The sequence below is a fragment of the Euleptes europaea genome, chromosome 12, assembly GCF_029931775.1.
Source record: "Euleptes europaea isolate rEulEur1 chromosome 12, rEulEur1.hap1, whole genome shotgun sequence".
Lineage (NCBI taxonomy): Eukaryota > Metazoa > Chordata > Lepidosauria > Squamata > Sphaerodactylidae > Euleptes > Euleptes europaea.
In genome coordinates this window covers 49,888,462-49,914,497 of record NC_079323.1, presented here as the reverse complement: position 1 = coordinate 49,914,497, position 26,036 = coordinate 49,888,462, and positions in this window count along the sequence as shown.

Sequence of the window (26,036 nt, the reverse complement as noted above, 5' to 3'; positions counted from 1 at the left end):
GGGCTTTTGCCTGTTCTGCCTGGGGTGTGTGTTCCCCCTCCAGTCTCTCTCTCCCTGGTTTGAGGGGGGGCTTCATTTTTATTCTTCAGGTTTTTCCTCATTCATAAGATCAGTTAGGTTATTGATGCTTGCTCAAAATTGGTTTTCAAATGGTGACTTAAAGAATGCATCTGCCTGGTCCCAAGTCCAATGCAAAAGGAGACATTCCACCCCCTCCTGCTCATTATGCATAGCTAGCTGCCTCTGTCCCTTTCCATGGTATGCAAACTCCCAGGTGTCAGGTGTTGCTATGCACTGTTGCAAAGGTTTTGCATTGCGTGCTTGTGTTGCTTTGCAGTTGTATTGTTTTGCAAAATTCTTCACACCTGCCCCGCCCTTTGCATATTTGCAAAGGGGTTGCTCTGCAGTTGTGTTGCTTTGCAAAGTTCTTAGCACCTGCCCCGCCCTTGCTCTCATCAGCTGTTTGTCGGCCGGGAGCTTTGTGCGTGGGCGGCAAGCTCTGCGGAGAGATCCACATTAAGGGTGGGGGGGACCCCTTTCAGGGCCCATATCTCAGCCCCCCCTGACCCAATCTTTACAAAACTTGGTGAGTCTTTCAATATACGTCCTTTGAAGCTCTGCTGAAAGTTTGGGACCTCTAAGCCCAAAAATGCTCCCCCCAGAGTCGCGGAAAGGCGCAGTTGTGTTTTTAATGGCTTTATTCGGCCGAATTTTTTTCCCGAACTTTGAATTCCCGCCGAATTGAACGGATCCGAAGTGGGGGAGTTCGGACTTCGGCACGTACCGAACCCACAAGGGCCAAATTCGGCCGAATCCGAACTGTACCGAATTTTTTTTTTTGACAGCCCTAGTAGCCTGATCTCATCAGATATCAGGAGCTAAGTAGGGTCAGAGCTTGGAAGGGAGACCTCCAAGGAAGACTCTGCAGAGGAAGGCAATGCCAAACCACCTCTGCTTCTCACTTGCTTTGAAAGCCCCTTGCTGGGGCCACCATAACTCAGCTACAGCTTGATGGCACATGAGAAATGGGGTGACTCACACACATGCATATGGGCATCCTGGTGTCTTCCCTGGTATCACGCTCTGTACTCCCTGGATAAATATGTAGCTGGCTAGAATAAACATGATGAAATTGGCATTTGCTGAAACAAACCGGATTTGAATGCTCATCTTCTAGCTGAATCCTCATTTTACAAATTAACCCCAGTTAAAACAAACAGGGGGTTCATATTATGTTTCAACCGAGGCTATGTTTCTGGTCTTGTATTCCTAAAAAAAACCCTTTCTAATTGCTCAACCTAAATCTTGCTGATGGTGAGAAATGGGATGAATCACATACTTTGTTTTCTTCTCGAAAGCTAGTCACTCATTCATTTTTTTCTAGTACTCACACCAATAAAACAATCCATGCAATTTAAGATATTCAGAAAAATGCAGCCATAATCAAATTCTGATCTGTAGAGTTTATATGAACGCATTGAAGAATTTGCTGCACAGTGGCTGCTTATTATCATAAACTGAACAGCTTATGGAGTACGGATATCTGTGTAGGCAGATTTTAGGAACCAGCAACGTTGTTTGCATATGGATCATTCACCATGGTTGCAGCAGACGGCTGTGTTTGAAGGGCTTCTGTTGAGCCTGGATGTTGAAAATATGTTATTAATTAATAATCCAACACCATAGCCCCAACTGGTATGAGCAGAGTTCAGAAGTGGACTTTTTTTTACTCGTACCAATTGTGAGTGCATATATACGTACATTGAGCCGAAGAATCACAAATATGATTTCATGTTGAAATATGTAGCATGCGTTGTGTGGTTGGCCTTATCTATGAACCTGAGTGGGGCGAAGCTATTTACACAATACAAGTGAAACCTTCGGAATACCCAAGTCCACCTGATGTGGTGTAAACGGGGAGCTTAGAAAGAAAGATTTGCTGTTATAGTAAAAGGGAATATACGAGGTGCTGAGATGGATTCATTGGTTGCCGGAAGTGGGAAAAGTGCAGCTCGTTAGTTAATTTTGTGTCTGCATTGTTTATTGGCAGTATGCCTTGTTTAAGTCAGGCTTTATGTGATCTTTCGTAGCAGTTACATTAGCTGCCTTGATTGCCATGATAGCAAGATGAAAGAAGAATGTTTAATTGGTTAAACAACAACCTGTTGTTATATTGTTATACTGTTTAGATCGTAACGGTCTATGGCCTTATACAATAAACTTGGCTTGACTATTAAACAACAAGTAAATTAGGTATGTCCTCTGAATATCTGATATCAGCACTCTAGGGTCCGTGGTGGGCAAAGGTTTAGTAGCAGAGACTCAAACAATTGTTGGGAATCTTGCATGGGCAAGAATATTTCATTATCTAAAGATAACGAACTTCCACTTCTAAACTTCAGCTGCCCTCATAGGGGGGGTATTCTTACATCTGCTGCAAAACTTGCTCAAGCATATAAAAAATGAAGGCTTTAAAGAGATTTGACTAAAGGAGCAATTATACTTCTTCAGTCTTTTTGTCATCTATTTTGTAGGGTCTTTTTATGGTGCTCTAAAAGTGTGTAGTTGTGGCCAGCCTGGACCATCTGTTCAGCCACTTTGAGGAAATTGCCCATATTTCTGTGTTTGGTTCAGTATGATTATCTAGGATGTTTCCAAATGATGCCTTGCACTTCAGTGGCTATTTAAATGAACAGCAGAAAGCTGTAGGCCAGAATGAAGAAGATAGACCAAATACACAGTTCTTCAATGTATAGATATAGAAAAGTACATACATCAGCTCACCGCTCTACATAAATATCCATGTAAACCATCAGGAATGTAAACCATAAAACAAACCATCAGGAATGTGTCTCTGGCCATAAAGGGCAACTTCTTAATGTCTGTTTGCAGTCGAGAGGTGCTAGGGCTCAGGCCTGCTTGCAGGTCACTTCCTTCTCTACTTGAAAAAAATCCAGGTTTAGGTGCCAGTAGTCAGGTTTGGGGGTTCAGAAGAAAGCATTCTGCACATGTTCAGATGCACTCTGGCTTTAATATTAGTTCACACACCATGGAAACAGGCTTCAAGGGGCCCAATCCAAGCAAATATGTGCTTCATATAGGGTTGCCAGGTCAACTTTGCCACTGGCGGGAGATTTTTGGGGCGGAGCCTGAGGAGGGCGGGGTTTGGAGAGGGACTTCAATGCCATAGAGTTCAATTGCCAGAGCGGCCATTGTTCTCCAGGTGATCTGATCTCTATCGGCTGGAGATCAGTTGAATTAGCAGGAGATCTCCTGCTACTACCTGGCAGTTAGTCAATGCAGGGCAATCACTATGGCTATTAATCAAAAACCAATGATAACAATATTCTTAAAGGTTCAGTTTCTTATTCATCCTTTGTTCCTTCACAAAGATACAAAATTATGCATAAACAATATAAATGAGAATCAAAACAGGCTTCCGGTAATTTTCCTGTTTCATATAAACTGGGACTAAGATAGGGTCACCAACTCCAGATTGAGAAATTTCTGGAGATTTTGGGTGGAGCTTGGGAAGGGCAGGGTTTGGGGAGGGCAAGGACCTCAGTGGGGTATAATGTCATAGAGTCCACCCTCCAAAGCAGCCACTTTCTCCCTTCCTGTAGCAAAATAATGGTAAGAACCAAAGTTTTCCAAATATTGCAAGTTTTCAATTTTTTTCTATTTAGGTTAGTTATAGTAACTGAATTAACAAGTGATACATTTTATAGTTCTATCTTTAATAAGTTAAGAGCTGTAGATTCCAATTAGCAAGTAATGGAAATCATCTATGAAATACTGACACAGTTTTCCCTTTGTTTGGAAAATATATGTAAACGTCCAACCCCCATACTCAATGAATACGGAACCACAGATTCTAGGATTCATAACAAAAACTTCATATTGAAAATAAGTGTCATTTTACACAGCTTTAAATGTCGAGCTATTATTTCATTGCAGTTTCTTGATGATCATCCTTGGTGTTTGTGTGTGTGTGTTGATGGTGATACACTCCATTGATGCATGCCTCTTAGGGATAATGGTGCCAACCTGCTGAATCAATCAATGCTAGATTATTTGTTTTAAAAGCTTGCGGTAAAGGGAAGAACAATGGGTGAGTTTATACTGTTATTAATGTATGTGGTGTTTCTAGATAGAAGACGTGGCTTTATTTTATAGGCCTTGGATAGTGGTGGCGTTAGCCAGTAACAACATACGAAAATAAGGAAAGCCCTACTGGATCAGACCAAGGCCCATCAAGTCCAGCAGACCGTTCACACAGTGGCCAACCAGGTGCCTCTAGGAAACCCCCAAACAAGATGACTGCAGCAGCACCATCCTGCCTGTGTTCCACCGCACCTAAGATAATAGGCATGCTCCTCTGATCCTGGAGAGAGTAGGTATGCATCATGACTAGTATTCATTTTAACTAGTAGCCATGAATACCCCTTTCCTCCATGAACCTGTCCACTCCCCTCTTAAAGCCTTCCAGGTTGGCAGCCATCACCACATTTTGGGGTAGGGAGTTCCACAATTTAATTTAATAGTTGTGTGCCTCCTGAGTGTTAGCCAATAGTTGTGTGTTTCCTACATTTCTGAGCTGGTTTTAATTCTATGTTTCCAACGGCATTGGGTCAAATAATTAGAAGAAACGTCTGTCTTGACTGTCCTGGAACTGTCCTCTCCTTTTTCACTACCCTGAGTTCCACTGTGGAGGTGTTTGTATTTCTAATATGACCTGCTGTCTTGCTTGGGTTTCCCTATTTGAGTGCAGAAATCGAATCAGATGCTTGAATGCCCAGAACGAGTACTTAGTAAAGCTTAGTTGTTTCTTTCCTCTTTTTTGCTGCATGACTAAAATGTACATTCAACGCATTAAGAATTAAATGGGTTTCCTAATCTTTCATCACGCACCCATAAAATGTCTTAAAAACCAAATTACTATTTAATTCATAATGCATGAGCTACATTTTTAAAAAGTCATTGTTTGGAGTTGAGGGCCTGCTATATCAATTTATATACATAAGTTAGGATGAAGCTGAACATCAATTGTTGTTTTGGCCTGGATCCAGTTAGGCATTAGTGTCATATTTGATTCTTTATTGGGTATCATAACTGCATGCTGGAGATCTGCAAAAATAAGATCTGATTAATTTCTGTGCACTAAATAGGTTTATACCACATTTTGGGTTGTTTGCCTTTAATTAGACACCATATAATGCATTGTTAATGCATTGTGATGACCTGCAAAGATAGTATCTGCTGTGCACTAATTAATCTAAATGGTGGTAATTTTACAAACAACTTAATTTTATCTGCCTGTATGTTGTAACTCAGAACATTCTTAGTCTACAGGGTTTTACTCTATTTCTGTATGCACAGAAAGCTGCGTTGTTTCCCATTCAGCACTGATTTCCAGTAAACAGTAATTTAACCTCCATAGCTTAATACCAGCCATAGCTTAATATGAGCCAGAGTCCACTGGAGCAAAGATTTATTAATGTCTGGTGATGCCAAAACCCAGTTCCAAAAGATCTGACTTAATGGCCGCATTCAGACATCATGACTAACTTCTGTCAGTTCAGGGTGGGCACACTCTAACTTGTTTACTCTGCCCATACACTTTCCCCCCTCCTTTATTTCTTTTCCTCATCATGCGTGAAATGTAATTGAAAGTTTCTCAGCTTGGAAGTTTTAGATAAAACTAAAACCTGACTATTTGAATAAATACAATTCTACTATCTGAGAGGTTTTGGTTGGAGAAGGGGGTGGAGTCCTCACAAGAGCAAGTGTCCAGAGTCACGCAACTTCCTGACCTGCTTGGCCAACAACTTCCTTTTTCAAATGGTGGAGGAAATTATGAGGAACCGGACCATACTTGACTTAATATTAACCAACAGGCAAGAGTTCATATATGAGGTGGAGGTGGTGGGGACCTTAGGGAAAATGACCATATCCTCCTAGAATTTGTTTTCCTGTTGGGGGCCAAGGAAATTCATAGCTGGACATGTATGTTAGCTTTTAGTAGGGCAGATGTTAATGTACTTAGAGGCATGATGAGAGTCATTCCATGGGCAAGAATGCTGGAAGGGAAAGGAGCAAGTGAAGGGTGGACTCCTTAAACAAGAGCTCTTGCAAGCTCAAGCCATCACTATTCAAGCAAGACAGAAACATGGTCAGGGCTCCAAGAAGTCAATGTGGATGAACAGAGAACTCCATGATGAGCTAAGAAAGAAAAAGAAAATGTTCAAGGAATGGAGGGAAGGACATACCTCTAAAAAAGAATCTCTGTAGATTTCTAGGCACTGTAGGTCAGCCATCACAGAGGCCAACATTAGGAGTGAGTTGAGGCTGGCCGGGGAGGCTCATTACAACAAGAATTTTTTTATCAGATATGTGAGGAGCAAAAGCAAGGTTGAAGAGCCAATAGGCCCACTGTTAGATGAAAATGGAGAAACTCTTACAGAGGGCAGAGAGAAAGCAGAAAGGCTCAATGCCTATATTGCCTCAGTTTTTTTTCCCTGAAGAAAAGAACATGCCCATCTAGAGATGGTAGTAGGCAAAGCATGGCTGGTTGACCATGGACAGAGAGGTTGTTGAGAGGCACCTGGCTGCATTGGATGAGTACAAATCCCCTGGCCCAGATGGTATGTACCCAAGCGTACTCAAAGAATGTTCTAGAAAGCTTGCAGATCCTTTGTCCATCATCTTTTGGAGCAAAGGGGGATGTGCCACAAGACTAGAGGAGGCTGAATGTTATCCCAGTCTTCAAAAAAGGGAGGAAGGATGACTCAGGAAACTACAGGACAATCAGTTTTACCTCTGTCCCAGGGAAGATATTGGAGCAGATTTTAAAGGAATCAGCCTGCGAGCATCTGAAGGACAACTGGGTGATCCAGGGAAATCAGCATGGATTTGTCTCCAACAGGTCCTGAAAGACCAATCTTGTTTCCTTTTTTGATTGAGTGACAGGCTTACTGGATCATGGGAACCCTGTCAACGTTGTTTACCTGGATTTCAGTAAAGCCTTTGGCAGGGTTCCCCATAATGTTCTGATGAGTAAACTGGAGCCCTGCAGACTGGACTGTAGGATAGTTAGTTGGATAGGGAGCTGGTTGGAGAACCGCACCCAAAGTGTAGTTGTCGATCGGTTGCCTAGGGAGGGGGTGAGCTCTCCCTCACTGGCAGTCTTCAAGCAGTGGATGAACAAACACTTGTCAGGGATGCTTTAGGGTGATCCTGCATTGAGGATTGGACTAGATGGTCTGTCTGGCCCCTTCCAACTCTATGATTCTAACAAAAGATTTGTTATAGTATGGTTAGCAGCAACTGGAAAGACTTTCCCCTTGATATATGATGTTACACCACATTTTACATCTTTACTATGTAACTCTGAAACTCCAAGAGCAGGTTTTTACATTATGTTGTCTTAAGTGAGACTCTTCTTGGTTTCATAGAACCATCTCCTATATTATGCTAACATTATATAAATGCTAACCTTTTCAAAATATAAAAATTACAAATAATTTGTAAAACCAGAGATACTGTTCCCTAGAAAAGTGTACAGACTAAATGAGATATACTCGATGATGTGTTGCAGTATCACACTGATCTCTGGCGTTGCTGTTATTTCCTCCTCATTAGATTAAGCTCTTTTCCAATGCTCCATTTGTGAAGGAATTCCAGATTGTACATTTCTGTGTTATTGTTGTTTCCCCAGTGCTTTAGATGCATATAGCTAAATATGAGTACCACTGATGAGGTTGTGGCTTTATATTTGTGAAAAGCAAGAATTGAATTCTCAGATAATGCTACACTGGACTGATACAGCCTTCGTATTTTGAACGAATTAGTGAGTACTCTAGAATCTAGACCTAAATGAGCATTTAGACCTCTGGGATTTAATTCAAATTAAATAAGTTATTTTTTAATGTATTAAATTTTAGGCGTTTGGATGTTTCAAGTTGAGTTATGATACCCCTCCTGCATTGTTGTCTTAAGGCTTCTTACCATAACATGTCTGGCAACTGCATTCTCCTACTTTTCAGCCCTTTAAAGTGCTTTCCCCCCCCCCATTTCTTTAGGAGGCTGTACTTGTAGCTCTATAGCAGTGGTTCTCAACCTTTTTTGCTCCATTCCCCCCTTTCACCATTGTTCAGAATATAATTCCCCCCTTCCCAAGATAGTCGAACTCAAAAAAACAAACAACAGTTTTACAGATTGTACATCATTTACAGGACATCACACTTTGCTGAATAGTGGTCCCAATTCGCCCCCTGGAATCCTAAAATCCCCTCTGAGGGGGAATTCCCCCCTCGTTGAGAACCCATGCTCTATAGTGTGGCTGGGGAAAAAAGAAAGAATGGACTATTGGGGGTTGTTGCAGGATGTGGTGGTGCTGTGCGTGGGCACAACAGCAGAACAAGTGGTATGAGTTGCTGTTCCCACCATTCCTTTTCTGCTTGCTGGGGGTGAGGTGATTTTGCATCCCATCTGGAGGCAGCCTCTGTTGCAAGAGCGGTGTGCACTGATTTTATTTGCGGAATCCCTGCATTGAAACTTATAATCTTGAATATGTATTTCTTCCACTGTTGCTGTTTTATTTTTCTCCTCCTGAACGGCATGAATAATTCAGATCAGGGAACCATAAATTTCAGACGTTTTTGGCATGTATATCTACTTACTTATCTTTCTGCTCTTTGGAAAATCCAATCGCGTTAAGAGCATTTTAATGCACCTATAATACGTCCAATGCCCTGACACTGGATTGGAATAAAGACTTCTAGCGTCTGTTACTCCTGCAATAGATAAATTTTGTTTCCTATAACATGCATTTGATTTTGAAATATTTCCAATTTAAAATTAATGTTAGGCACTGGAAAAAGTTTTTCAAAATACATCTGCAGTTGACTAGGAACTTAGTTCCATCAAACAAAATTATTATTAATATTACTGGAAATAAGTCCATCATCTCAGTTTGTAACTGAGGAATAATAAACACTGCAGTGTTTCTTTCCAGTATCACAGTGTACCATTTGAAATGTTTTGTAACTGTCAGTGTGGTGTAAGAGAGCCAGCGTGGTGTAGTGGTTAAGAGCGGTGGTTTGGAGCGGTGGAGTCTGATCTGGAGAACCGGGTTTGATTCCCCACTCCTCCACATGAGTGGCGGAGGCTAATCTGGTGAACTGGAATGTTTCCCCACTCCTACACACGAAGCCAGCTGGGTGACCTTAGGCAAGTCATTCTCTCTCAGCCTCACCCACCCCAAGGGTGTCTGTTGTGGGAAGGGGAAGGGAAGGTGATTGTAAGCCGGTTTGATTCTGCCTTAAGTGGTAGAGAAAGTCGGCATATAAAAACCAACTCTTCTTCGTCTTATTATTGTGGTTATTTAAACTGTACAGAAATGCTCCTTGACACAACTTTTAAGGAAAACTTGATGACTTTGGTTTACTAGGACGGGTGTGTTAAGTGCCATCAAGTCGCTTCCGACTCATGCCGACCCTATGAATCAACATCCTCCAAAATGTCCTATCTTTGACAGCCTCGCTCAGGTCTTGCAAATTGAGGGCTGTGGCTTCCTTTATTGAGTCAATCCATCTCTTGTTGGGTCTTCCTCTTTTCCTGCTGCCCTCAGCTTTTCCTAGCATGATTGTCTTTTCCAGTGACTCTTGCCTTCTCATAATGTGACCAAAATACGATAGCCTCAGCTTAGTCATTTTAGCTTCTAGGGTCAGTTCAGGCTTGATTTGATCTAGAACCCACTGATTTGTTTTTTTTGGCAGTCCACGGTATCCGTAACACTCTCCTCCAACAACACATTTCAAAGGAATCTACTTTCTTCCTGTCAGCTTTCTTCACTGTCCAGCTTTCACACCCATACATAGTAATAGGGAATATGATGGCATGAATTAACTTGATCTTGGTGGCCAGTGACATTTACTAGGATACACAAAGTTAAAACACTTCCAGTACAATCCTATGGAGAGTTAACTCCAGTCAATGAGCTTAGACTGGAGTAACTCACCGTATCGTGCATTGATTGTGTACTCCTGGCACTGTCTGGCTTGGGTTAGAACATGGGATTGTGCCTAACCTTTGGTTAGAATTCCAATCTGAGAAGGGTTGTAATATATTTGGCATTTTTCTTTCCTCCAAGATTGAACTGACAGAAAACGAGCTTCCTGAAAGTGCATTGGGAGTATAACATATTCAAGCTATCGAAAGGTACTAAACGGAGATTAATTGACAAGCTTAAATGAATAAAATGCTTATAGTATGTGTTCTAGTCTGAAATTAACTTCTGTTTATTTTCTGCCAACTAAGTGCCGGTTAATTTTGTCAGGGAGATTTTAGTGCTTGCTGGGTGACATTGGGCCAGTCTCATTCACTGACAGCCCATTCCTGACTTCCGAGGACGAAAGTCCTCAAGAGGCCAGGAAGGGGCCGTGCCAGAGCGGCCCCGACCCTGGTGGGGAAGCCCAGATGCCGGTGTTCTGGTGCTGCTGTGGAAGACCACCCAGGGACGCCTGCTGGGCCTCGTTTAAAGCCTGGTAAGACCCCCGCCAGCCAGCTTGGCGGCACCAGAGGGAGGGGGCTCAAAACCTATAAGAAAACGTACGAATTGTGGGTTAAGACCCAGGTGAAACAGTGAGGTAACAAAGTTGGCAAATGGAGCTAAGTATTCCTTAATTCCAGACTTTCTTTCCTATAGCTTTAAGAGCAACTGGTTTACAACAACTTAGCCAAGATCAGCTGGTTGTATAAGCTATATGCATCACAAAAAATTATCACCCAGAAGATGTTCAGAGAAAAAGAAGTATTTAATTTTCTAACCCTGAATAGCAGACATCGACACTGATGTCTTCCCCCCCCTGTCAAAGTTCATCTGTTAGTTGAAGATTCTCAGGAGCTGCAGCTTTATATCCAAGTTTAATAGAACCCACTCATACCATCAGAGTTTGAGCTGAACCTATGTGGGATTCTTTACATTGATATTTTAGAATTCATAACAACAGTAACTGTGTTGGCATCACACAGAAATGTCTGGGGCTGGCTCCTATCCCTTACTTAGCCCCCCTCCCACCGGGCAAGCCATGAACAACCCTGTTCCCTGAGGGCCCTTACCCAGAGAGGGAGGCAACAGGGAACCCAGGAGCAGTAGCTGCTGAGAGAAAGCTGGAGCCCTGGACAGCCCAGTGGTGTCCTGTAAGGGTGAAGGCCCACAGTCAGGAAGGGGCAAAGTAAGAAGAACATGGAGAAAGGAGGCTGGGCCTGTTACCTTTAAAGCCCATGAAGGAGAACACAGGACAGACAGCCCTGAGAGTGGATATGCACCCTCCTTTTATCATTTCCAGGAAGAGTTGGTTCCAAACCCTAACTAGAGCCAAGGTACAGGGGATGGGGTCTAGGGTGGTATATAAGTAGGGTTGCCAGGTCCCTCTTCACCACTGGTGGGAGGTTTTTGGGGCAGAGCCTGAGGAGGGCGGGTTTTGGGAAGAGGGATTTCGATGCCATAAAGTCCAATTGACAAAGCAACCATTTTTCCCCGGTGAACTGATCTCTATTGGCTGGAGATCAGTTGTAATAGCAGGAGATCTCCAGCCACCACCTGACAAACCCTATATATAAGGAAGCTTCCAAGTCTGATGGAGCGTACAGGACCAGAGAGTGTGTGCTCACTTGGAGGGGAAGGGAAAGGACCAAGGAGCCTGAACCCCCTTGCTTTCCCTTCTGAGGCCAGCATGGAGGCTGGTCCAAACCCGTCCAGGATGTCAGAGGGTGGGCAAGCCAGTACAGCAAAGGGGAAGCCTCAGAGCAACAAATATCAGGAAGGGAAAACCCTCCCCTCCTTAAAGTATGGTATCTCATGAAGAACATTTGTGTTGTTCCGGACAATATTGTAAGCCACGCAAAACTCTTCAGTTTTCATTTCTGAATAAGAATCTATTCAGGCATCTTGCATCCTAAAGTTCCTGTGACTTTGTAATTTCACCACTCTGCTTGACACCTTGAAATATATTTTTCATTTTTGTTCATATTGTGTGCTCAAATGAAGAACACCAGATAGTAGTTCCTATAAACAGTACACCCTATAAACAATAGTCTTAAGAACATAAGAAAAGCCCTGCTGGATCAGACCAAGGCCCATCAAGTCTAGCAGTCTGTTCACATAGTGGCCAACCAGGTGCCTCTAGGAAGCCCACAAACAAGACAACTGCAGCAGCATTATCCTACCTGTGTTCCAAAGCATCTAATAGAATAGGCATGTTTTCATGGCAAGAGACTAACAGAGGTGGTTTGCCAGTGCCTTCCTCTGCACAGCAAACCTGGTATTCCTTGGTGGTCTCCCATCCAAACACTAACTAGGGTTGACCCTGCTTAGCTTCTGAGATCTGACAAGATCAGGCTAGCCTGGGTCATCCAGGTCAGGGCTCCACTTTTACTAGTAACCATAAATACCCCTCTCCTCCATGAACATTTCCACTTCCCTCTTAAAGCCTTCCACCCCCTCTTAAAGCCTGTCTTTTGTGTTTCACCAGTAATATGACTCTTTGAAAAAATTCTTACTCAACCCAACATGTCAGAAGTAGGAGACATCTGGAATATCTTCTAGTGTTGTCATTCTAGTGTTGTCATAGAGATAATAGATAAAACATATTGTTTACAGAGTCAGCTATGAATATCTCTTTCTCTCTCTCTCCAGCTGGCTCTAGACCTCATAAGATTTTGCATGGGTAAAGAGAGCCCTTCCAGGCAAAAGTACAATGGGATCATGTGACATGGGGTAGAAATTGCATGCTAAAGAGAACTATGCTGCGACCCTGTAATCCTGCATAATTTCTAGGTAATTTACAGGTCTGACAATACTGAGTGATACCATTCCTTAGGTTGGCAGAAGGTCTTCCAATTTAAGGAGCTTTCCTCCAATATAAGTGGCTCTTCCATTGGAGGAAGGCTTCATACTTCGCTTAGAGGGGAGGTAAGATGCAGGCTGCTCTATTCAAGTTAGGCATAAGATGTGGAGAGCTGCTCCTGTAGTGTTGCTATGGGGAAGGGGAATTTCTTTTTCTGAATTAACTTCTTTGGATATAACTAATGGTTCTTCTTTTATATAATTTCTTTCGTTTTACAGGATTTCTCTTACATTTTTATTTGATTTCTCTAACTTCAGCCCTTGCAGTCAGTTAATGTTACACACCACAGGTGCTCTAATAGCAGGCTAGGAAGGCTTAGGAAGACACTGCTGCCTCTGATCAACTGTGTGTAAAGTGCCTTCAAGTCGCAGCCGACTTATGGTAACCCCTTTTTGGGGTTTTCATGGCAAGAGACTAACAGAGGTGGTTTGTCAGTGCCTTCCTCTGCACAGCAACCCTGGTATTCCTTGGTGGTCTCCCATCCCAATACTAACCAGGGCTGACCCTGCTTAGCTTCTGAGATCTGACGAGATCAGGCTAGCCTGGGCCATCCAGGTCAGGGCTCTACAGAGTGAAATTCTGAAATTTTGGAGAACCTTCTTTACTGTCCCTCCTTTCTTCAAAAAGTTGTTTGATCAAAATGAAATTGATTAGAAGCGACTCCAGATTCTCAAAAAGAGGACAAGAGGTGGGTTGTTGGATTTCAGGGAGAAAATTCTCTTAACAACCCTACTGTGGAGAAGGGAACACACTGGTGGCCCTGTATGGCTAGGAATAGATTTGGTGAGCAGCTTATACATAAACTATACCATTTATAATTAAAGAATGACATATTGAACGTTGGCTGTACCCACAGCACAATAGAAACTACAGAGAAGTGGCAGCTTCGCTCTACCCAACATCAGATCCCCAGAGAGAGAGAGAGACAGATCCTGCACCCCTGAGGTGTTTCAACCAGTTCCAAGCAGCCTTTTGGCCTTTCTCTGTCCTTTTCAGCATCAAAACTGTGTTTCCTTTTTTCAGAGGTACCCACCAGCCCACTCCCTTCAGCCAAGGGTGGGGCATCTTCTCCAGACCCTGTTGGGCTGTTAGAACCATTCAGGCCCATTACCATTCTTCTCTACATACAGGGCAGACTGAGTCAGGGTGATCAGAATCCAGGCCCTGGACAACATGAATCCAATCAGGATTTTCTATTTGGTTATGCAGCTCACTTGCTGTGGTCTTGTGAACTGAGGCAAAGTACCTGGCAATGCACCCCGGATGGCTTCCCTGCTGCCTGAAAACATTCAGTTAAAGCAAAAGCCCATCCCTTCTGGGATTCTGCTACCTATTAACAGTAGCAGAGAAATGGCCAGCAAACAAGAAAAACCCAGATAATTAGGTTAGGATGACTGCCAAGATATAATGGGTTTTTTTTGTGTATGCGAAGGTTCATAGGGAAGGAGTTATTTTTTCTAATTGTAAGCATTGGTGTATATATTTTATGAATTAGAACAAGCATTATATTGATTAAAACCTTTAAATCTTACTATCAGTGCAAAATAAATATTTAAAATGACAACAGTGACACTAGAGATTGGTAACTTTCCCCTCCTATGTGTTATAGATTTATTGAATGATACGCTGTGAATAGATGCCCGAGATGGAGGAAAGCCGTTATTTTAAAAGGCTTCACTTTGTTCATCTCTTTGAAATGTCTCAAGCAAATGAAGAGAGTTTGAATTAGCCAAACTTCTGCCTCGCATGCTTTTAATAAATCATTGTCATGCAAAGTTGAATTTGCCACTCATTCAAAATGCATGATTTACAACATTATGTTTGAAGTTCTCTATAGAGGTTTAAAAAGGTTTATGTACCTTTTCCCCCCCCCTAAGAGAAGTTTTAACTATGAATAATACAAAAGGATGATAGGAAGCAGGGACTGTTTTGCATTTTATATGCATGTCTTCCTGTGAAGGTCATAATGTTCGAATGGGGTGCTGGGGGCGTTGAGAAACCAGGGGGAACCTGTGCTCGGTAGCTGTGGTTGGCTGTTTTGCCTATTGTGGCTTGGGCTTAGTGTATTGGCCTTGGATTATTTTGTAGGATTAGGGTTAACAACCTCCAGGTGGGGTCTGGAGACCTTCTGGAATTACCGCCGATCTCTGGACTACAGATATCAGTTCCCCTGGAGAAAATGGCTGCTGAGGCCACTCTCTTGCTAAATTCCAGTCTTCCCAGGTTCTACCCCCAAATCTTCAAGAATTTCCCAGCCCTGTGTGGCATACTCAGCTCACCAATTTTGCTGTTTGCTTCTCGGACATTAGCTCCATAGCTTGAAAAATCTGTCTGTCTTTTATAATTTTGTAACATCCAGTCTGATGAAGAGTTCGGATGAACTTCTGAGCTTGCACAGTGTTCTGTGTCAATTTGGTTTCTTCTAGTAAAAGGTTTTACACAGAATTCCTCCTTGTTTTTGGAGACCCTAGAGCTGGGCCGTCTCAGAATTGATTATATGATTGGACTGAAAGAAACATTAGTTTTTAGCCTGTGGCGGGGTTCAATCTCAAATTGAATTTAGACCCTTGGTCCATCAAAGTCATTATTGTCTACTCAGACCGGCAGCGGCTCTCCAGGGTCTCAGGCAGGGGTCTTTCGCATCACCTACTTGCCTAGTCCTTTTAACTGGAGATGCCAGGGATTGAACCTGGCTGGGACCTTCTGCATGCCAAGCAGATGCTCTACCACACTGAGCCACAGCCCCTCCCCATCTATATCAACATGCTAGGAATGTTAGAACTAGATGGAGTGATGATGCACTGCTTTATTTTTAATGCCAGACAAAATTAATGGACAAGTAGAACTTTTGAATGGTTACAAGGCTACAAGCCTAACTTTGCTTAATTGGGACTAAGCCATGTTACTTCTGAGTAGACATGCCTATGATTGTGTTGCATGCCACTCTGGAGCCCTGTGTTGGATAGCTCCCAGTTAGAGGCTGGAGTGATAAGGATCTTATCAGTGATGTATAGAAAACAAGTGTTAATTCTAAGAACACAGAGGATGGGGGTTGGAGAATACAAAGCTAATAACAAAAAAAATGCTGCCTCGGTGTATCTAATTCTCAATGTGGCCAAATCTGCAGTTACTTAAATCTGGAGATTGGAGCCATGAACAAACAAGACTGATCTTTCCAAAATCTTGAAAAACACCCCGGGTTTCCAGAAAAATCTGAAATCTGTAAATTAAAACCCCAAGGGCCTGATGAGAATATCCATTGCTCTCAAAACATTGATGGCGGATGGGTCAGTTAAAGGGGAAAAAGATGACTCTGGCCTGCTGAAAGCCATAAGAGCTTAGACTATCCTGGAAGGAGAGATTTGAGTTAATAATTTTTTCCCCTCCCTCTGCGTGGTTTCTTGTGCTTCCCTGACTGTTTCCCTCATTTTTTAAAAAGACTGTAACATTTATACTTTGCAACCTGCTTTCTTTCTTTAGTGCTATGTGTGGGTGAGTAGATATGACAAGGCTAAGAGGTCTTGGAATTTCCATGTTCTTGTGAATTTAAGTGAACCTAATAACCTGGAATAGGATAAATAGAAACTATCGCTTTCATATGAAGATTGATCAGACTATCCGAAGGTGTTAAGAACATCTAATATTTATGAATACAAGTTGTTAAGCTGCTGATACGACATTAAAATATGGGGCATGTTACTTGAGCTTTCCGAGCGTCATACAGTAGCAGGGCTTTGTAGTTCATTCCAGCTGACAAGACTGAATTCCTAAGCAAGTTGACAGCTTTCATTTTGTAGTTTTCCAGGTCACTTGTGCTCTATAGAAGCATTTGGCACAAGCTTTTGGCTGTGTTTGATGTTGAAGTAGACTTAATTTGGGGCATCAGGGCAAAAGTGGGCAGGTCACCTCTATGACTGAAATATATAGTGGCACTGGCTGGGGAAGGCATTATCCCTGATATGACCCCCCCCCCAACTGGATAATTGACATCTACTCCATCCAGTCAGAATCTGGCTGGATTTTATTGTGTTAATTTACACAGTCCTCTTTGTAGGGTGTGTGTGTGTGCGCGCATGCGTAAAGTGCCTTCAAGTCGCAGCCGACTTATGGTGACCCCTTTTTGGGGTTTTCATGGCAGGAGACTAACAGAGGTGGTTTGACAGTGCCTTCCTCTGCACAGCAACCCTGGTATTCCTTGGTGGTCTCCCATCCAAATACTAACCAGGGCCGACCCTGCTTAGCTTCTGAGATCTGACGAGATCAGGCTGTCAGATTAGTTCACAGAAAAGATCTAGCCGTGGGCAGATGGACAAAAGAGCTGCAGGTGTGTGTGCATGGAGCTCGGGATCATGCCCATTAACCCCACTATGCCCAATCTCCGTGTGATGGAGTTTCCACTTGTATGGGAACCTATGTGTGCATACTACATGCATGTGATCCTTCCCTCCTTTTTCAAGAGTGTGAATTGTGCATTCTGATACTATGTGCACTGGTGTGTTTGTGTGTAGATGAGACTCCAGCATATGAAGGATGAGTGTTGTGAGGAGAGGGATAAAGCAGGTGACCCCCCCCCCCTCCAAACACATACAGCTGTGTATGCGTTGTGACTGCAAGGGAGTTGTCTAGAATAGCATAGCATGGAATCTCCTCAGTTTCGTATGGTATCTAACTACTCTTTCTCGACACCCAATTACAGTTTGAAAACGACCTACCTCATAGGCTTGTTGCTGTAAATGTTACAAGAAGATATATTATTTACATATGTTTATAGTGTCTATGGTGGTTTTCCAGTCCCATTACAAACGGCAACCTTTTCCCACTTGCATCGTACTTTTTCCCTGTGCTCTTCCCCGAATGTGGGAAAACTATCTGAAACAAAGATGACAGTTTACATTAGTTCATCTCCATTACATCAACAGACTAAGAGCTGAATTTCCCTCCCTACTCATCCCACAACCCGGTAGAACCCAGTTTAAGATTAAAAGTTTGAGAGTAAAACACAACTAATTTTCATTCCCCCCATTTTTTAAAGTGTGAAATGGTAGATGAATAGCCAATGGCTGTTAAATCTAGGGAAAGGCAAGTTCTGATTTATTAGCTCATCAACTGCATGTATGTTATGTTGATAGTGTTGCTGAAATCTGAAATGGGTATGAAAAATGCTTTGATCCTACTGAACCTCTATATGAATGCAAATTATTATGCTCTAAACCTGTACATTTTTGTGTGCGTGTCTGGTTTCCCATTAACCATGTAGCTGCAGTGGGCAGGAAAGATGGCATCAAGAAGGTAATGGAAACTGCAGTGGACAAAACAGCAAGGGTATCTGGGTGTGTATGTTTGTGTACCTTTTTGGCAGAGCGGATGGCAGACCAAGCCAGCGTGGCGTAGTGGTTAAGAGCAGTGGTTTGGAGGGGTGGAGTCTGATCTGGAGAACCGGGTTTGGTTCCCCTCTCCTCCACATGAGTGGCGGAGGCTAATCTGGTGTACCTGGTTGGTTTCCCCACTCCTACGCATGAAGCCAGCTGGGTGATCTTGAGCAAGTTACAGCTCCTAGAGCTCTCTCAGCCCCACCTACCTCACAGGGTGTCTGTTGTGGGGAGGGGTAGGGAAGGTGATTGTAAGCCAGTTTAATTCTCCCTTAAGTGGCAGAGAAAGTTGGCATATAAAAATCAACTCTTCTTCTTCTTCTTCTTCTTCTTCTTCTTCTTCTTCTTCTTCTTCTTCTTCTTCTTCTTCCCCTCTCAACAATTTTTTTAATTTTTTTTAAACTAGTATTAACATGTTGATATGCAGCTGCTGAGCTAATTCAAACTGTAAGCTCCGCTTCAGGTAGCTCCTGCACATTCTGGGAAGGGCATAGGGCAAATGGGAAATTGTTGGCAGGTACAACAGAATTGAAAAACCACACAGACCTAGATTCTAATCAAATCTGTTGGTCCTTTCTATTAAAATAAGTAAGTACAGAGCATAGGATGAAACAAGTGGGGACCAGCCAGAAACTTGGAGCAGGGCATTCCTTTGCCTTTGCTTTCTTCATGTTTCCCTCTTCTCTGTCAGAGTTCCCCCCTCTCTCATTCTTTCTTCACCCTTTATCTATCACTCTTCCCTCACTCCACTTCTCCTTCACCCCTTCTATGTCAGTCTTCCCCCTCTTTCTCCCCCACCCTCTAGCAAACCTCTTCCTTTAACTCATTGTATATTAGTCCCCCCTCTCTTGCCTCCTGCCCTTCTCAATCTGCCTCTCCCTTTTCCTTCCCTCTATTTCTCTCCCCCCAGAAAATCTCCCCCTCTTCTTTCTCTCTTTCCCCTCCCTCAGACAATCCCTTCTTCTTTCTATTTCTCTCCCCGTCGCTGAGGCTTGCACAGCCCCGCAGCCCACTTTTGAGCCCGGAGGCGACGGTGCCTGGGAGCTGCTCCAAGGCCAGAGTGGCTCCTGCCACGGCAGCCAAGCAGCCGCTGGTCCCGGAGCGGCCGTTGGTGTCCTCAGCAGCGGTGGCCAGGCCCAGAGTGACTGCTGGCTGCTGCCGCCACTGGGCCCAGAGCAGCTCCTGGTATCCGCCGCTGCTGCAGCCGGACACAGAGAAGTTCCTGGCATCCACCGCCGCTGCAGCCAGGCTCGGAGCTGCTCCCCAAACCATCACCGCCACAGCCAGGGCCAGGGCAGTTGCCTGAAGTCGAGGCCGGAGTGGCTCCTGGAGTCCGCTGCCGCCTGCTCTGCCAAGGGAAGTTCATTGTCTGTGTGGGTGCAGAAAGCCTAATTGTATTTTCAAGGGGATTTAAACCCCCCCCCATTTATTTTATTTTTCATATATTAAATTATGTTACTATTTTTTTAATGTTATTGATTTTGCTTTGGCGGAATCCCCCCCCCCCCTGTTCTGTATTGTTGCTGTGGCTTTTTTTTTTTTTTTTTTTGCTAATGCAATAAAGACTTGATGATGATGATTTTATTTTTGATTTCAGATTTTTCTGCAAACCTGGGCAGTCCCCCAAGTTTGCAGAAAAGTCTTTAGCGTCTTGGCATCAATACATGGATTTAGGTATCTGGAGATGGGGACACATGTCGCTATTAGATATATAGATAAATCAGTTTATTAAGGTACATTCTAGTCTACATGCCCCCGTATACTCCCATATTCCAGAGAACTTGTACATACTTTCTTTAACCATGACAATGATAGATAGCCCAGTCATTCAAAGCAGCAGTGCAGTGTAATTAGTACACTATCAAGAGCTTTATTGCAGACAGTTTTTTAAATCAACCATACCTGCATTGGTTTTTAATTTGAATTATAAAAAGATTTAAATTGGATGAAAATTGCCATTGTACACCTTTATACCTATAAAATAGTTTCGTACAATATTGATGGGCATGATCATTAGTTTTGTTATCAGCTGTGATTTGTCATTGATACAAAACCTACTGCTATCGGGTGGGGGATTTCTTGTGAGAGTAACTCATGACACTGAAGCTATAGAATAAAATTTACTCAGTGAAAATGATGATGATTTTACAGAATTTCTTGGATGGTGCATTTCAATGACTGTATACATAATAATGAAATATGCTTTTTATTCCATATTACTGATGGGGATTTCAAGATTATACTGCAGTAGTGCACCACGTCTTTAGTAATATTTATCAATACTCTGACCCTTTAGTATTATTCCTGTACTTTTCTGTGTAAATAATTAGTCTGGGAATTAAATAGTTTGAAGAGTGCTACCTGTGTTGTGAATTCCACTTTAGCCACTAGATGGCACCATTTCATTTTGCTTTCTTTTGAAATTGGCTACTAGGATTCCGTACATGATTGAAGCAACATATAAGGCTTTGCAAAAGATCCTCCAAGTCACTAATTAGGACACCTTTTTCATTGCCTTTGCTTTATAACAGGAGCTTATAATAGAAAACTATTTGCTTTGTGGACATATGTGTTTTCTGTTTCATCTGAAAGAATAATGTCTGCTACAGCGATTAAAGAAAAATGAACTGATACCGATTTGCTAGCAATGATTCTTGGAGAGTCCATTCATGAAATGGGACAAACACAGGCACTAGATTACCACTTAACATATGAACAATGAAGACATTTTCCTTTAAAGATATGTTACAAATTGCCAGACACTAACTAGATGTTCATGTTGGAAATGAACTTCAGAAATTGGTTATTTCTGTCACAGTGGCAGTACATTTTCAGTTGTCACAGTCGTTGTGGTTATCTTCAAAGAAATAGCAGCTGTAGAGAACCTGATTCCAACCAAACCCCCTAGCAGTAGGGTATGTAGACAAAATGACCATGTGAGCAGGCTTATATAAAGTTTAGCGTGATTCCGCCTACCTGGCGCTGTACCCATTTACATTGTGTTTTTCTTTTTTCTGCTCAAACACCAGCCCTCTATGCCAGTGATGGTGAACCTCTTAGAGACCGAGTGCCCAAACTGCAACCCCAAACCCACTTATTTATCGCCAAGTGCCAACATGGCAATTTAACCTGAATACTGAGGTTTTAGTTTGGAAAAAACAACTCCTACATTCACATCTTTTGTCTTAAAAGAAAAACACAATAACAGAGCTTTCAATGATACAAACAACTTTTTATGGAAAGGTAAAAGTTTGCATTCGGCATGCTTTTGAACAATCCAGTCCAGCTCCTGTATCTCACAGTGGCCCACATCTATAATAAGGAGGTAGCACATACCCATCAGGGCTAGTAACCCGTGACGGACTTTTCCTCCAGAAATTAGTCCAATCCCCTTTTGCCACCACTGCTCTGTGCCAGTCAGATCTCTGCAAGGCCAGACTGAGATCTGTTTTTTTTTTTTAATGATGCATGGCAAACTCCAATATTGAGTTCAAGGCTGAAGTAACAGAAGCAAATAGCTGAGATTTTTTAAAAAAATACTTCATTTATACCCCAGCTTTCTCCCCAGTGAGGACCCAAAGTGGCTGACATCATTTTCTGCCAGTGACCCTGTGAGATAAGAATGGCTGAAAGCATTTGACTGGCCCAAGGATTCGTACTTAGCAAGCTTTCTATGGCAGAGTGGGGATTCGAACCTGGGTCTTAGCATTGAGGTCAAGTTGACCCATTCAGGCAATGTTCCTTGGAGGCAAAACACATAGCTGGCCTGTGGTGTCTGTAACTGCAGTCTGCTGCTTTTCAAATAATAATAATAATAATTTAAAAAAAAACAGCAACAACCCTGCAACATATTCTAGCTAGAATTTTGTGGATAAATTTATCATTTCTCCTTAATAGGCTGATTTTGAACATGCATTTTTTATTATTTAAGGAAATATTCAAAGTTAGTTTCCCCAAAGTTAGGGTACCATCTGAAATAGACAATACAGGTACAGATAGGGTTGCCAGGTCCCTCTTTGCCACTGGCGGGAGATTTTTGGAGCGGAGCCTGAGGAGGGCGGGGTTTGGGGAGGAACTTCAATGCCATAGAGTCCAATGGCCAAAGCGGCCATTTTCTCCAGGTGAACTGATCTCTATCGGCTGGAGATAAGTTGTAATAGCAGGAGATCTCCAGCTAGTACCTGGAGGCTGGCAACCCTAGCTACAGATCTATAACATCATTTCCCCACAGGTGTTAACTTAGCCTATATTCAGACATGAATGTGATGAAAATGAGTCTGGCTTATTCAAAAACGTGGTCACTCTTTCCCCTCTGCCTTCATGGAGCCAAGATTAAATGTTTCCTGGATTAAGAAATATTCAATTTGTCCACTTTGTTGTGGCGTCTAGTTTCAGATGCTTCCACAAATTGGGGTTTAAAGTCCTGGTTTATGAGCAACAAACCCCGATTTATTGGAGCAAAAGAGTTTCCAAGAAATAGTGGTTAGACTGAATACCTTCTGCTTTTAAAAGTCTTTGATCGTCATTTTGATCCCACATGAGAAGGAGGGAGGAGGGAACTTATGAATGCAGCAAGAAAGCAGATTTGTTTTAATCACAAACAGGTATTTTGTTTATCAGAACTGAATCTTAATACTCTGTGATCCAGTGAGAAAACTCCTTAGGTGTTTATCATGATATTTGCACATACCTAAAGGATAATCTAGGAACCTGACCTGGATGGCCTAGGCCAGTGATGGCGAACCTTTTAGAGACCGAGTGCCCAAACTGCAACCCAAAACCCACTTATTTATTGCCAAGTGCCAATACAGCAATTTAACCTGAATACTGAGGTTTTAGTTTAGAAAAAACAACTCATACATTCACATATTTTGCGTTAAAAGAGCTTTCAATGATGTGAACTTTTACCTTTCAATAAAAAGTTGTTTGTATTTGGCATGCATCTCTCCAGGACTCGTCCTCTGCTCAGCCACCAGACATTATTGCTAGGGTTGCCAGGTCTCCAGCCACCACCTGGAGGTTGGCAGCCCTAGTAGAGGAAGGGAAGGGGGAGGGATGGAGAAAGGAAGGAACTGGGAAAGGAAGGAGAATGAAGGAACTGGGGAAGGAAGGAAGAAAGGGGGAGGGAGGGAGAGAGAGAGAAAGAAAGAAAGAGGAAGGAAGGAAGAAAGGAAGGAAGGGAGAGAGAAAGAGAGAGAGAGAGAGAAAGAAAGAGAGAGAGAGAGGGGGGGGGAAGGAAGGAACTGGGAAAGGAAAGAGAAGGAAGGAACTGGGGAAGAAAGGATGAAAGGGAGGAAGGATGGAAGGAAGAAAGAAAGTGTCCTGGGTCGGGCCTCAAGCCCAACCCAGGACTTGCTCCAGGGCACACACCCGAAGTTCTCCCCCCCTTACCGGCAGCTCTGGGGAGGCGGGGAGGCGATGGTGCGGGACAGCGGAGATGTTGGGGCCCAGTGCGGCAGCATCGGTCACCTCCCAGCTGGGAGGGGGCAGGGGAGGAGGGGGCGGCGAGAGCGAGGGTGAGCGCGCCAACACTTGCGACCCCGCCGAGGAGGAGCTGCTGCTGGAGCCTGGAGGAGGAGGCCCCGCCTCGTTGCTGCTGGCCTCCCGCTGCCTGTCAGCTGTTGCGGGGGAAGAGGGGGGGAAGAGGAAGAAGCCAGCCGCGTGAGTGCGAGGCAGGAAGCTGATGCGCCCACGCACGCACGGTGGGCGGGGGAGCTCAGCTGAGAGAGGGAGGGGCACAGACGACCCGGGAAGCCTTTTGGAGCCCACCCGAGCGTGCCGGCAGAGAGGGCTACGCGTGCCAGAAGTGGCACGCGTGCCATAGGTTCGCCAACACGGGCCTAGGCTAGTCTGATCTCGTCAGATCTCAGAAGCTAAGCAGGGTCAGCCCTGGTTAGTATTTGGATGGGGGACCCCCAAGGAAGTCCAGGGTTGCTGTGCAGAGGAAGGCACTGGCAAACCACCTCTGTTCGTCTCTTGCCATGAAAACCCCAAAAGGGGTCGCCATAAGTCGGCTGCGACTTGACGGCACTTTACACACACAAAGGATAATAGGTTCATATTTTAAAAAATTTCTTAAAGGCAAAAAGGTACCTGAAGAAAGCAAGTTAGGGCACCTGATATCACATTGAAGTTTAATCCTTTGCTTTCATAGAGCAATTTTAATTAGAGAAGCTGAAAGATAATTGATGTGTTTGAATATTTATTTATTAACATATCTGCCTCTTGTTTTTCTAGGGTTGCCAACTCTGAGTGGGGAAATTCCTAGAGATTAGGGGGTAGATCCTAGAGATTATGGGTTTTCAGGTGACCTCAGAGGGCAATAGTGTTATAGAGTCCACACTCCAAAGCAGCCATTTTCTCCAGGGCAAGTGAACCCTGTCATCTGGAGATCAGTTGCAATTCCAGGATATCTCCAGGTTCCACCCAGAGGTTGGCCAACCCTATGTGTTTCAGTGTAGGACGTTGCATATGTTTAAAAGTGGCATACATTTTAAAACACCATGCATAAACATATTAAAATGTAACGACAATAAAACCAACAAAGTTGGAGTTGGAGAAACACAAAACATTAAAAACGGATGTGTGGAGGGAACAAAATCTAATCAAGCTCATGAAGAAGTCAATAGGCAGCTGAAAGGCCTGGAAAAACAAATGTTTTGTCTGTCCTGATTAAAATCTAAGGGGAATCTGGTGTAACCACTGACCCAGCTATAAATCACCATTTAGGTGTTCAAAGACTGAAGTGGGCTACAATGAACTAGAAAACGGTGAAGATGGATTAGAATTAGTGTAATACAAGGGGGGACCATCAAGAAACTTGCAGAGAGAGTGCATCCCTCCCCCCTTTGCTTCCTTCCCTCTTCGTCCTCCTCTAACAATCTTCCACCTCTTTCAGCCCCTTCTCTGACAATATCCCCCCTTTTCTCCCCCTCCCCTCATCTGTCAACGTACCCTGATCTCTTTTGCCCCCACCCTTCTCTGTCAACCTGCTCCCCCTTTCTCTGCCAACCTATCCCCCTCTTTCTCCCTCCACTTACCTGTCAATTTACCCAAACTCTTTTGCCCCACCCCTTCTTCATCAATCTACTCTTACCCTTCTCTGTCAGCCTACCTCCTATTTCCCCCTTTCTCCCATTCCCCTTATCTGTCAACCTACCCTCCTCTCTTTTGCCCTGCACCTTTTCTCCATCAATCTACGCCAACCTTGCTGCTCTCCCCACCTATCTTATCCTTGGCGCTTCACTCACCCATCACCCTTGCTGCTCTCCCCCACCTTCCAGCAGGCAGACAGGCATGGCTTGCTGGCTCAGTAAGGACAAGGGGGGCATTCCCAGCCAGAAAGGGCTTAGGAGGCCACCTAAAGGTGGCTTCTCCCCTGGACTGGCCCAGGGATGCTCCGGAAATGCCCCCTGGGAGGATGGCACACAGACGTGAACTGTCAGGATACCAGTGTAAGGCTGTTCCAACATTCCTGGCATGCACTGCCACAGCAGCACCAGAAGGATGTTGCGCGCATCCCAACGCCAGCGTCCATTTGACTCTGGGCGGTGTAAGTGGCACGGCCGCCAGCAAAGGGGGGCTAAACGCCAGCGCAGACCCTTCCTCGCCACCTATGGACTTTTGCCCACACAGCTCAGGAATGAGCTGCAAGTTTATAAATTAAAAAAAATATATAAATTGAAATAATAAGTCACTGATCTGAATATATTAATCCACCCCTCACTCAAGTACTCCCCATCAATTTTATTTTCAG